The sequence below is a fragment of the Neolamprologus multifasciatus genome, chromosome 14 (genome assembly GCF_963576455.1).
Source record: "Neolamprologus multifasciatus chromosome 14, fNeoMul1.2, whole genome shotgun sequence".
Classification (NCBI taxonomy): domain Eukaryota; kingdom Metazoa; phylum Chordata; class Actinopteri; order Cichliformes; family Cichlidae; genus Neolamprologus; species Neolamprologus multifasciatus.
Genome location: NC_140452.1, coordinates 9,522,042 through 9,533,690, shown reverse-complemented (window position 1 = coordinate 9,533,690; position 11,649 = coordinate 9,522,042).

Sequence of the window (11,649 nt, the reverse complement as noted above, 5' to 3'; positions counted from 1 at the left end):
TTGTGCACAGTATTGTATGGATATTAGCCTGAATAGTGACAAAAAGAAAGATGGGAAACATATTTTCAGAAATAATTAGAAAAGACACTCACTTTCTGTCAAGACCTCAGCTACATTGATTTGTTTGTCAGTAAATCTTATTATTGAGTTGCTGACTTCCTTGGCTGTTTTTTGTAATGATCCTTTAAGGTTTGTTATGCAATCTCTCAACATAATTACTGAGCGTACAAATATATCTTCTGTTTCTTCAAATAGGAAACCACTTGAGAATATCTGATGTGTTTAAAGCAGCAACATTTTGATATAATTCCTGTTTTTGGCTTTCTTTCCACATGTGTTAGGAGAGACAGTGGTGGTGTGGGGTGGGATTGTCCTGTCAGTCATTTTATATTTATTTATTCTTGTCTTTTCTTGAAGGGAAGGTATCAGCACCACAGGGGAATTTTGAATCATGCCAGTATATTTTCCATCTACTCATTACATTGAAACAGGAAAAAAGGAAAAAAAATAAATAAAAGAAAAAATACATCAAAGGCTCAGAACGTCACTGGAATTACTATTCTAGTATGGTTTCCAGTTTCAAAATAACTTTGAAGTTTCATGTTGCTCTTTTGTAAAACTCACAAAGGAACTGACATGCCATGCACTGGTCTTCATTCTGTATGTACAGGTGCTGGTGACCTTGTCTCGGCTCTCTTTAATTGGATGACCCGCTACTTTGAATAAGGGCTTCTCATCAGTGAATATCGAGGAGTGGTATCATCTCCGAGTTCATTGAAGTGTCAAGATAACAAGTGATTAGACAGGCCAAGGAGAAGTGTTGGAGCCTGTCAGAGGCTGTCTAACCGCAGTGAGAACGTACTGCGTGTGGGTCTGTTGTCTTCCCTCTGGAAACACTTGTCTCCCTGAATAAACTCCGATGGCATTGTAAACAGTAATTTACTGTGATGCCAGCACTGTAAAGTCCAATTCTTGGATACTTATACGTCATCACTACATCCACCTTCTCCATTCAGCCCCTTTTCTCCATCTCTCTCTGCTTCCATTTCCCATCCTTTCCAGCTTCTATACAGGGACATGTCCCTGTGGAGTAGGAATTGGACAGGCCTTTTAGTTACGTAACTGGTTCCTCCTCATGCTGCTTTTGTGCCTCACTTTCCCTTCCTTTCTTTTCTTCTCTCTAATTTTCACTCTTTCATGCACTGGGACTTTAATTGTTAAGAAATGCTGCTGCCTTCAGGCTTGAGTGTGTGACCTCTACTCTGTCCCTTTGTGTTCGACTGCATGTGCTTTGAGGACACGCAAGCTGGAGAAAGGGGATTCTACACGACTTCAAACTCACTCAGTCCCATCCTCTATGCTTCTTTCCTCATCTCTGTACTTTCTATATTTATAGAATTCCTCAGTGTGGAGATTCACTTTTAGCATTTCCTGTTTTTATTTTTTTATTTTTCTATTTTATTTATTCTTTTATTTTCTCTTACATTGTTATCTTTTCTCGATATCTGTCCTTGGTCACATTATCGCCTCAGTGCAGTGGGAGTCCAAGTGGAACTCATGCATTCAAAGATGGTTGTTTGATGCTTGTTGGGAAAACAAAATTTACTTGCTCCTCTGTGTCTCTCCGGGATGCAGATTATGTCTCCATGTCAAGCAGGCTAGGCCAAACGGACCCGTTGAGTGGAGGCCGTAGCCTCGGGCCCTGCTACAGTATGTCTCGGTAGTCTGTCCCTCTGGATGCTCAGGGTGATGCACCGTGGTGACAGAGTAATTTTTCTCCTGTATCTGCACTGTGCTCCATTTTCGCAAATCTCTTTGTTGTTGGCAGATGCTAAACCGGATCAGCCAGAGGGACACAGTTGGAGGGACAACTAGAAAGCAAGGCAAAATTGGCTTATTTACTTACTTACTTGTCAGTGGAGCCTTCTCCTGTTTCTGGGATAAGATGAAAAAAGTAGGAGTCAGGGAGAGCGACTGTGCTGTCTCGGGAGCTGACAGAATGCCTGCACAGGCAGCTTTGCACACTTCCTGCAGGAGATGATATTTTGACATCTTTTTTACAACCCCCTTGAAGACAAGGCTGAAACTGGAGAAACCCTTTACTGTGTGAAACCGATGGAAAAGGAGCGTTGGCAATGAATGAAGGCTTGAGTTAAATGAATAAAGCAAATCCTCTTGAAAATCACAGTTTTTGCTCCTTTTCTTTAAAATGTGTTGTTCTGTTTACGACTGTCTCATTTAAAGCATTCCTACAAAAATGTGCCGTCTTGAGCTTATTACCGAGAGGATGCATGTCTTCGCAGTTAGTGAAGTGAAATGCCACACCATATCGTGCAGACTTAACAATTAGACCTCTACAAAGAGACATTGAGAAACTACACTGAAAAAAAGGCCATGTTGGATTTACTTGATTCAATAGTGGACATTTGTTGCACACAAATGTTTTGCTTTGGCAGAAACCTAAACAACTGAGTTAAATCAACACAACTTTTTCATATTCAGTAAACCTGTGCATTTTGTGTTCATAAAACACGATTGAAACATGTTCAGATGAAGTAAGTTGAGCTCTTGGAATATTTTAATCCTTCACAATTTTGTCATTTTATTTCAACACTATTCAATAACTTTTACCCCAATACTACTTGGTCACTTAAATACTACACGTTGTCTTCATATTACATAATGTTCAACAAAATCTACAGTCTGGTTACCATAATAATTGAATGGATTTACAATGACTACCATCCTCCGGGTTGCAGGAGGGCTGGGAAATAACCCTGAAGTGATAGGTTACGAGGCAGGGTGCACCCTGGACAGCTCACCAGTCTATCACATAGAAACAAACAACCACGTGCACTTACATTCACGGGTAATTTAGAATCACCAGTTAACCCTAACTCTAATAACAGCATGACTGTGGGAGGAAACCAGAATACCCAGAGAGAAGCCACTGCAAACTAGCCAGAATGTGGATTTGAACCCAGGACCTTCTTACTGTGAAGCAACAGCACTAACCACCATGCCAACAATCTAGGAAATACAGGAAAGCTATGATTTCCTGTATTTGATGCAGAATTTTTTTGTTTTTGTCCTCGACAGGTTAATCCACAATAAATAGCAATAACATGCACGTGGTGTGTGTGTAGTTCTCTGCCTCTTATAACTCCAGTGATTTTCCTGCAGTTTGAAATCTTGTGCGATCTTGTGAATTTCATGAGTTCAGCAACTAACCACTCTTACTAGTTTGTATCGTATCATCTCAACAAGAACAAATTAAGTTTTTGAATTCCATGCAAATCCTACATGATTTAATTACGTTCATAGAAACATGAAATTATTGTGTTCAAATTACAAGGTAGACTTTTTTAATGTAACAACCACCCAATTTACTTTTTTTGGTATACCAAAAAAAGTAGAGGTGGCTGCTCGACTTGACTGAGATGGATGCCTTCCTGAAACCACGATCCAAAGAGTGCGAGACTGAAATCCCGTGCAGTGTCGTGGGATTTAACATTGCTATATTATTGACTTACTTCACTTGAACATGATATGAACAATTTAATCTACCCTCTCTGCATATCATGTAGTTTCTACACTATATAGTTACACTTAACTTTAAAGCATGAGGCAATTGTGTTAAATACACGCAAGATGCTTACGTAAATCCAAGAGCTGGCCAATCCCTTTTTTTCCAGTGTAGTTTGGTGAAATAATCTTTTTACTGTGAGATCCTTGTAATATTCATTTGTGAAGGACACACAAAAAAATAAACATTTCTGTGTCACATACTGTGGCGTCAGCTCTTTTGTCAAAGAGAGATCAATGCAGAAGAAGCAGTGCTGATAATTTAGAGGTCTTGACAAGATCAGTGACTCTTGTTTGTGTTTCTGGCAGGGGACTTTGGAAGTGTAGTCCGCTCTTTCTGTGGCTGAGCCTCACATTATCATGTGTGGAAAAAAAGAGAAGATACTGAACTGCACACACACCACCCAGATGTCAAGGTGTTTCACTTTCTGCCCTGCCAACTCGGTGGCTTTAATTCAGCAAATACCCTGCAGCTATCATTTCGCATCATTACTTACAAGCCATTGTGCCTTGTGTTTGACTAATAAAATCAGCAAACTGAAAATATGGGTTACAAGAGAAGCCATGGGATGCTTTATGACAACCATTAATGAGGAAACATTAAGGTAATGTGCAGCATTACTGTGAAGAGCTATAATTAAACAAGAACTTCCAATGCCAACTGTGTGTCTTGTCTGCGAAGCTCCAGGCCATGCATGCATGTCTGTAGTGTGGTAGATAACACTGCTGTGTGGGTGGGAACATCTCCTCAGGCCAGTTGTAGCCTCAGCTAGCAGTCATTGTTTTTTGCCTAATTGAGGTGTTGATTTGGCCAAGCAGCAACATATATGTTTCCTTACTGGTGCTCGACTTTCATGGTGAGTTATCCGTTGGGGGACATTTAATGGTCTGTGTGTCTGGGCAGTATCTGGACTGTTTATCTCATCAGCAACTGCACCACTGAGCCACACAGGGAAAACAAAAGTAGATGAGCAGAGGGAAATGTTACATTGGAACCTGCGGGTACATCTTTGACTGGGAGCTGTGCTGGAAGCTTTACAGAAGAAAGCAATGTGGTGGGATTGTGTGATACTGGGCCTTACTCACAGGCTTCAAAGTCAGGTGGAGAGATGTTTGGGTCAACATCTAAATCCTTTCTTTCATGCCTGTCAGTTCTGGAATCAACAACAACCCCTTAAGACGGGGGTTTACACTGTGTATAAAGACAGAGGGCCTGCCACTGGCCCCTGCCATGTTGTATAACCTGAGTTATCCTGATAAAGAATAAGCCCACCAGGAGAAATGCTTCAGTCACTGGTGATTCTGTTTGACTGCCTTTCTGTTTAAACAGTGCAGTAAAAAAAAAAAAAGGTTTGTGTCAGAGGGAAGGATAGACAGTTTCCAAAAGCAAGTCAAAATGAAGCAAAGAAAAAAAAAATCAAGTGTGAGGGAAATACATTTTGTATTTTGTAAAACATTTTATGTACTGCATAATACAATATATGTGAATTTTAATTAAGATGGTATTGGTAAAAAGGTTGGTTAGTTATTATATTGTCAAATTCTGTCTTCATATGTCATATGTCATCCATCCATTCTCTTCCACTCAGCGTCACAGAGGGTCTGGAGACTATTTTAGCTGTCATAGGTCAAGAGGCGGGGTACGCCCTGGACAGGCTGCCAATCTGCTCCAGGGTTAAGACATATAGAGACAGACAACCATTCACAATCGCATTAACACCCACGATCAATTTAGAATTGGCAATTAATCTAACCCCCACGCATGTCTCTGGATTGTGGGAGGAAGCCAGAATACCCAGAATCCACACACACATGAGGAAATGCAAACTCCTCTCAGAAGAGCCCCAGACTGGATTTGAACTTGCTGTAACCGCTGTACCACTGTGCCACCCTTCATTTTCTACACATTTTCTTTTATAGCAGGACTTTGTAGGTCATTTGTTCTTGCACTTGACAACACGTGCTGTAGTTGCTCAACTTAAAAAATGAATCTTTTTAAGTGCATTATATATAATTAGTCTCCTCAGCATTGTATTGTTTTTGCTTTTGTGTAGCAAAACCTGAAATTTTAAGTCTGATAATGATGCAGGTGGATACCTCTCTTGTGTCCTGGATTGTGCATCTTCAACATTGTGTGTCTGACAAGGTGATCAGCAACACGGTGGCACCACAAGGGACCATCCTCTCCTCTTTCCTTTTCACCCTCTGCACCACAGACTTCAGCCACTGCACAGACCCCTGCCATCTTCTGTTTTCTGATGACTCTGCGGTGGTTGGATGCCTCAGGGTGATGAGGTGGAGTACCACGCTGTGGGTGACTCCTATGACACGTTGTGCGAGCAGAATCATCATCAGCTCAACGTGTCAAAGACCAAAGAACCGACCGTGGACTTCAGGAAACCTGTGACCCGTTTCAATCCAGGGGGTCGATGTGGACATTATGGAAAACTATATATGCCTCAAAATACACATTATTATTAATAAACTGAGCTCTGAAAGAGCCACAGTCATCTCTATTTTCTGAGGCTGCTGAGGTCTTTTAACAATGCTCAGGATTTTCTATGATTCTGTTGTGGCCTCTATGCTGTTGCATGCTGGGGTAGCAGGTTGAGGGTTGCAGATGCCAACAGACTTTATAAACTGATCTGCAAGGGCAGTAATGCTGTGGAGATGGAGCTGGACTCCCTTAAGGTGTCAAGCGGTGGATGTTGTCTAAAAAAAGGATGATGCTGGATAATACCTCCCACATATTTCATGACATGCTGGTCAGTCACAGGAGCACGTTCAGTGAGAGACTGAGGTTACCCAAATGCACCACTGAACGACACAGGAAATCATTCCTGTCTGTGGCCATCTCCCTGTACAACTCTTCCATATAATGCACAGTGCACCATTTTGGACATCCTCTACAGTGAAAATTGTTAAGTTTTACAGTTTAGCGTAAAATGTCAATCATATATTTTTAATCTCTGTAATATTCTGGATTTTTACAATTGAGCTATTTGTATATATTAACGCTATTTCTTACATTTTGTAACTTTGTAATACATTTTATTATTTAATTTAGTTCAGTCTGTTACTCTTCTTATTGCCTTGGAGCAACCGTAACCACATAATTTCCTTAGGGATTAATAAAGTATTCTGATTCTGATTTACAGATGATTCAGACAAAGACATCGCATTCGAAGAATCCTGAGATGAACTTTTTCTGTTACAGCAAAGATGGTGTCAGAAATATAAATTTGAGGGCAAGATGATAATGCACTCTTTAGCACTGTTGGCTCATTGTCAGAAAGTTCTTGGTTAAAATCCCAACAGGGGCCTCCTGTTGAGAAGTTTGTATGCATCTCCGTGTACCTGTGTGAATTTATTCTAGGTACTTTGATTTCCACCCACAGTCCAAACACATGCATGTTAGGTTAATTGTGGATTATAAATTACCCGTGGATATAAGGAAAATCAATTTGATGAAGTGTACAGAATCAAAGCACAGCATGAATGTGTGGTTAAAATGTCATGTGTAGCTGAAAGCACTTTGAGTGCTCAGTAAAGTAAAGTGTATTTTATTAGATGGACTGGTGAGTTTGTTCATGCATTTTCTTTTTTTTTTCTTCTTTTTTTGTCCTAGTGACCATTGAAATAAATTACTTAGCTTCAAAATAGCTGCCCAGTGGTAAGTCTTGCTTTGTCAAGGACTTTGATTCAGCTAGCGAAGTTTGTTCATTTGTTCCAAAACGCTCCCACTATGAGTCATGTAACATTTTCTGTGGTAAAATGGGTTGAAGCTGGAGTACCTCCACCCGCTTTGCAACTCCAATTGTTCTCTCTAAGATGTGAAAATCTTGCTTTTGTTATTCTTATTGTTACTGTTCTTACATTGTGAGGCAAATATATATTTAAGACTAGATGATTCCAGGAGACTCCAACTTTGGCATTACCCGCATGCTTTGTCAAATAACAGCCAGATTCATCTAACGACATGCTAACTACATACTATTATTATTGGTTTATGGTGAAAAAATACAAATGATTCATTCAATTGCATGTCAAGTATGGAAGTGCCAGTGCAAGTTTCCAAACATTTTAAAAGGACGACTTGCCAGATGGTTCTGAAAAACAAACCATCTGGTGCGTCAGGTTAAATCTCCAGTGGTTTACTTCTCACTTTGCAGGAGTGTTGTACAGGTACACGATGACATCACTACTTGGTGTGTTTACAACACAGTAAATCACCTTTCTGATCACACCCAGCTGTAATGCTGATATGAAGTTAATAAGCCATTAAGGTTTCAGCCAGAGATACTAGCAGACACACCTCGCGATTGTTCTTAAAAATAGCATGTATCTATTTTAGCAACTTACTAATAATCAGTGTATATGTAAGAAAACTATTATGATGTAATGCTGTACAAGTATGTCAAGCTGAGCTTCAGCAATTAATTTCAAAGCTGGTGGAGAAAAGCACCTTTTAAACTCTAGAATAATCTTACTTCAAAGCTAATTTGAATGTGCACAGTGTGCAGGCCTATTATTGTGACACTCTATCGACAGACTTTGCAGCGAACAGACAATGTTATTCAAAAGAAAATTTAAAATAAAGCAGTTCACAGCGAGGTCTCTAGATTAAACAGTGTAACCCAGACAGTGTTTTTGCACACTGATGCTCAGTTTGAATTTTACTATCATTTTTTTTTTGAGCACCACAAACATAATTCCATTCAACTCCATTAGTCTAGGGTGAAGCATAAATCTGAGCAGTAAACATCTTAAAACCTGGGTGTAATAAAAGAAAGAGTGTCTGCATGGTTAGGCACTGCGAAGAGTAACCTGAAAAAATGTTTCTTCTTCTTTTCTTTTTTTGATTTGGTGAACTGACCCCGATGAAAAGAAGTAATCAGAAAAGCAGCAAAAAAGTCTTTTGAGGAGGTCTTTCAATGTTTTATCCACCTTTTTATATGCACGTTGACAAAATGCATATTGAAGTGCCATCCAGCACGACACTGCTGCAGAATACAGCCTCAAAAATGACAAAGAGTTAATTCTGCTACTACAGAGCCAAGAAAAATGATTTATATGAGGACCCAAGAGCAATCACATTCTACGGGTCGCATGGAAATCCACAAGCCATCAAGGACTGCTTTCAGGGAACATGTTACTTGTAATCAAACTGCTCTAAATCCAGTCTGATGAAATAGTAGTTGCATCTTTCAGTGATAAATACCTGTCACTCAAGATTTGTCTTATGGGGCTAATGTAGCATCTTTCAGGATAAATGGGAACACCTCTTGCGATTGAATGGCCTTACAAATATTGACATATCTGTCAGGCTGTCTAATCCTTAATGATGACTTTGGGAGCCTATAGGGACATCATCTCTTCACCAAATCATATGACAGATTTTTCTGGAAAATGTTGCTAAAGAGACTTAGAGGGCTGTGGGCACAACATTTTGTAGCGTATTTCATTAGCTGTGCTAATGATAACAGTGAGCCAAAACTTCTAGTATATCCAACATAATACCTATATTTACATTGAACAGGTCTGCTGTATCATTTCACAGAGAAACTACAGGTTTACCAGTTTTGTTTGTATCTTGTGTACCATATTAGCAATGAGCTAATATTCTCCCTACTGTAACTATTGCAACCCATTATTGCAATTAGGAAAGAAGCTTTTATGTGTCTGCCCTGTTACCACAAAGTGAGAGTTTCTTTTGAAGCACCTATTTTTATAGTAGCTCTTTTTTAAAAAATGTTTAAATTCTACAGGCTTTAACACATCTGCAGCCTTTATTAACTCACATTGCCCGAACCATTATCTTTCATCGAGACACTGCATTACTAAATACAGCACTCAAAGCTGTTTGACTCGGTTCCAATTAAAGCTCAGCTGTTTTACAGGATGACACATGAAATGGGAGGCTAAAGCTCCAGCTGTAACGCTACATCACTCATTGAGAGCGAAATGCAAATGCATTTTGTATTTGCCATGGTAATGCAGTTGTAATGACAAATGTCAACATTTGTAGATATGATTAAATAATTTGAAATGACTTTTTTATTGGCTTTCAAGGAATGTTGATTCTGCAAAAGGGTACCTTGTGCTTACTGGAGCAGCGAACTCAGCTCCACTGAGCTGTAACATTCGAGGTGGTGTGTAATTAAAATCAGGGTGTGACGGACCGATATGGCAGAGCACTGTGCTAACTGTGCATCTTATACTTCTGCATGTTTGTACTTGTTGACTGGATACCATCAAGCAGCAGATGATGGCGACAAGTAATGAGAACTGTCATAATGACAGCTCAGTGAGAATATAGTCCCCATTTCATCTCTTCAAGTTATTGATTCAGCAAAAATTGATTATGTCTTGAAATGTCTTTCTCATAGATAAATGGATAAGTAGAAATGGAATGATTGGCTTGAGATGTATAATGGGTTATTATGTTTGAATAAAGGGATGTCAATGCCAAGATGCAAGTGAAGAGGGTCCAAAGGAACAGTTAAATGATGAGGGTGAGATGAAACCCGACAGAGACCACTATTAACAAAAGCAGCCCTAAAAGGGTAAATTATTAGTGTCTTTTTAAACACTGAATGAATGCAAAAAAAAAGCTTTTCAGCATTTCATCGCACATATATGTTGATGTTGTCACATGGTGAGAGCTAAGGAGTAAATGCCCTTGCTGTTCCATTGGCTCCCTTTCTCTGCTTTCTCTTTGATTACAAAAAAAGCTAATATGAAAGGCCACCTCTAGTAATGAGGCGTACTCACACAGTGACCCGACCAGTTCTGCTGATCAATGGGGAGCTGAGCCCAGGCTGGGTTTATTGGCAGCCACTTGGCAGCTTGATTGGGTTGGGTGCACCTGTATTGTTCCTGTAAATCCTCCCTCACTAACCAAAGCATTTAACTGTAGGATTTGGAAAATGCTGCCAAAAGCCGTCCCTTAATTATTGCAGCCATTGATTGTTTTGTGTCATTTTTCAGTGGATTTAATGTTTTCATGCACACGTGTATGTGTTTTGTGGCCACATTAACAAAGAGGTAACTAAGATATAATTAATATTGATATACTTAGCATTTTATAATACATACACTCTATACTGTAAGTATTTTTCATTAGGTCCTATGCTTTAGCACATTCAATTTCAATTACAGTTTCGTAAACATTATTGTTCCTAGTTTCTTTTTTATTTAAATGAATTAAAATTGTAGTTAATTGAACAGAACACGATGTGCCTCTGTTCTGATGTACAAACAGTTTAGTACATTTCTGCTTGTTTGTGCACAAAAGCTGTCCCAAAATAGGAACCACTGCAGTGTGTGATCATTTGCAGATAGCAGTGTGCAGAACTTTCCCCCCTCCAACAAGAAATTATCCACACATTTGCTGTGACTGTTTTTAATGAAATGTCACCTCGAGGCCTGAAGATCACAGTCATTCAATATTAGTTTTTCCTTGTCCTTGTCCCCTGTATACACAGATTTATCAAGATCAGGATTTTTAATATTACCTTCTATAGACGATGAATCTTTCCAAATTCTTTGCAGTTTGATTTTTGAGAACAGATTTATTTAAGTTGTTGAACTGCTTGTGTTTTAGTCTTTGACTTCTCAAGACTAACCCTTTTATGTATGCTTTTTTTAATATTGGCAATTAATTTAACACACTAGGTGTGATTCTAACATCACACAACCTTTGCACCCTTTATGGCTTATGTACTAACCTTGTTGGATACCTGTTGCTTGCATGAAAATTATCCTGAAGATAAAATAACTAGAAGACCTTATACATGCTCTCCTAAGGTAGACCTCAAAACCTCCAGATCAGGATGCAGTTCTCAAAATCATACAAAAAGAAGGAGCTGGGTTGTGGAACAAAATTCAACCTCTTTGAACGGTTGAGGGAGGAAATAGTTTAACAAAATTCACAATATCATCGCAAACGTGGTCATGTTCTTTCATGATGTGGAGAAATATGACTTTCAATACATTTTTGTGGACCAGCATAAAAGTTATTTTACTGCTGCTGGAAGTGACAGCAAGCATGCAGAGATACAT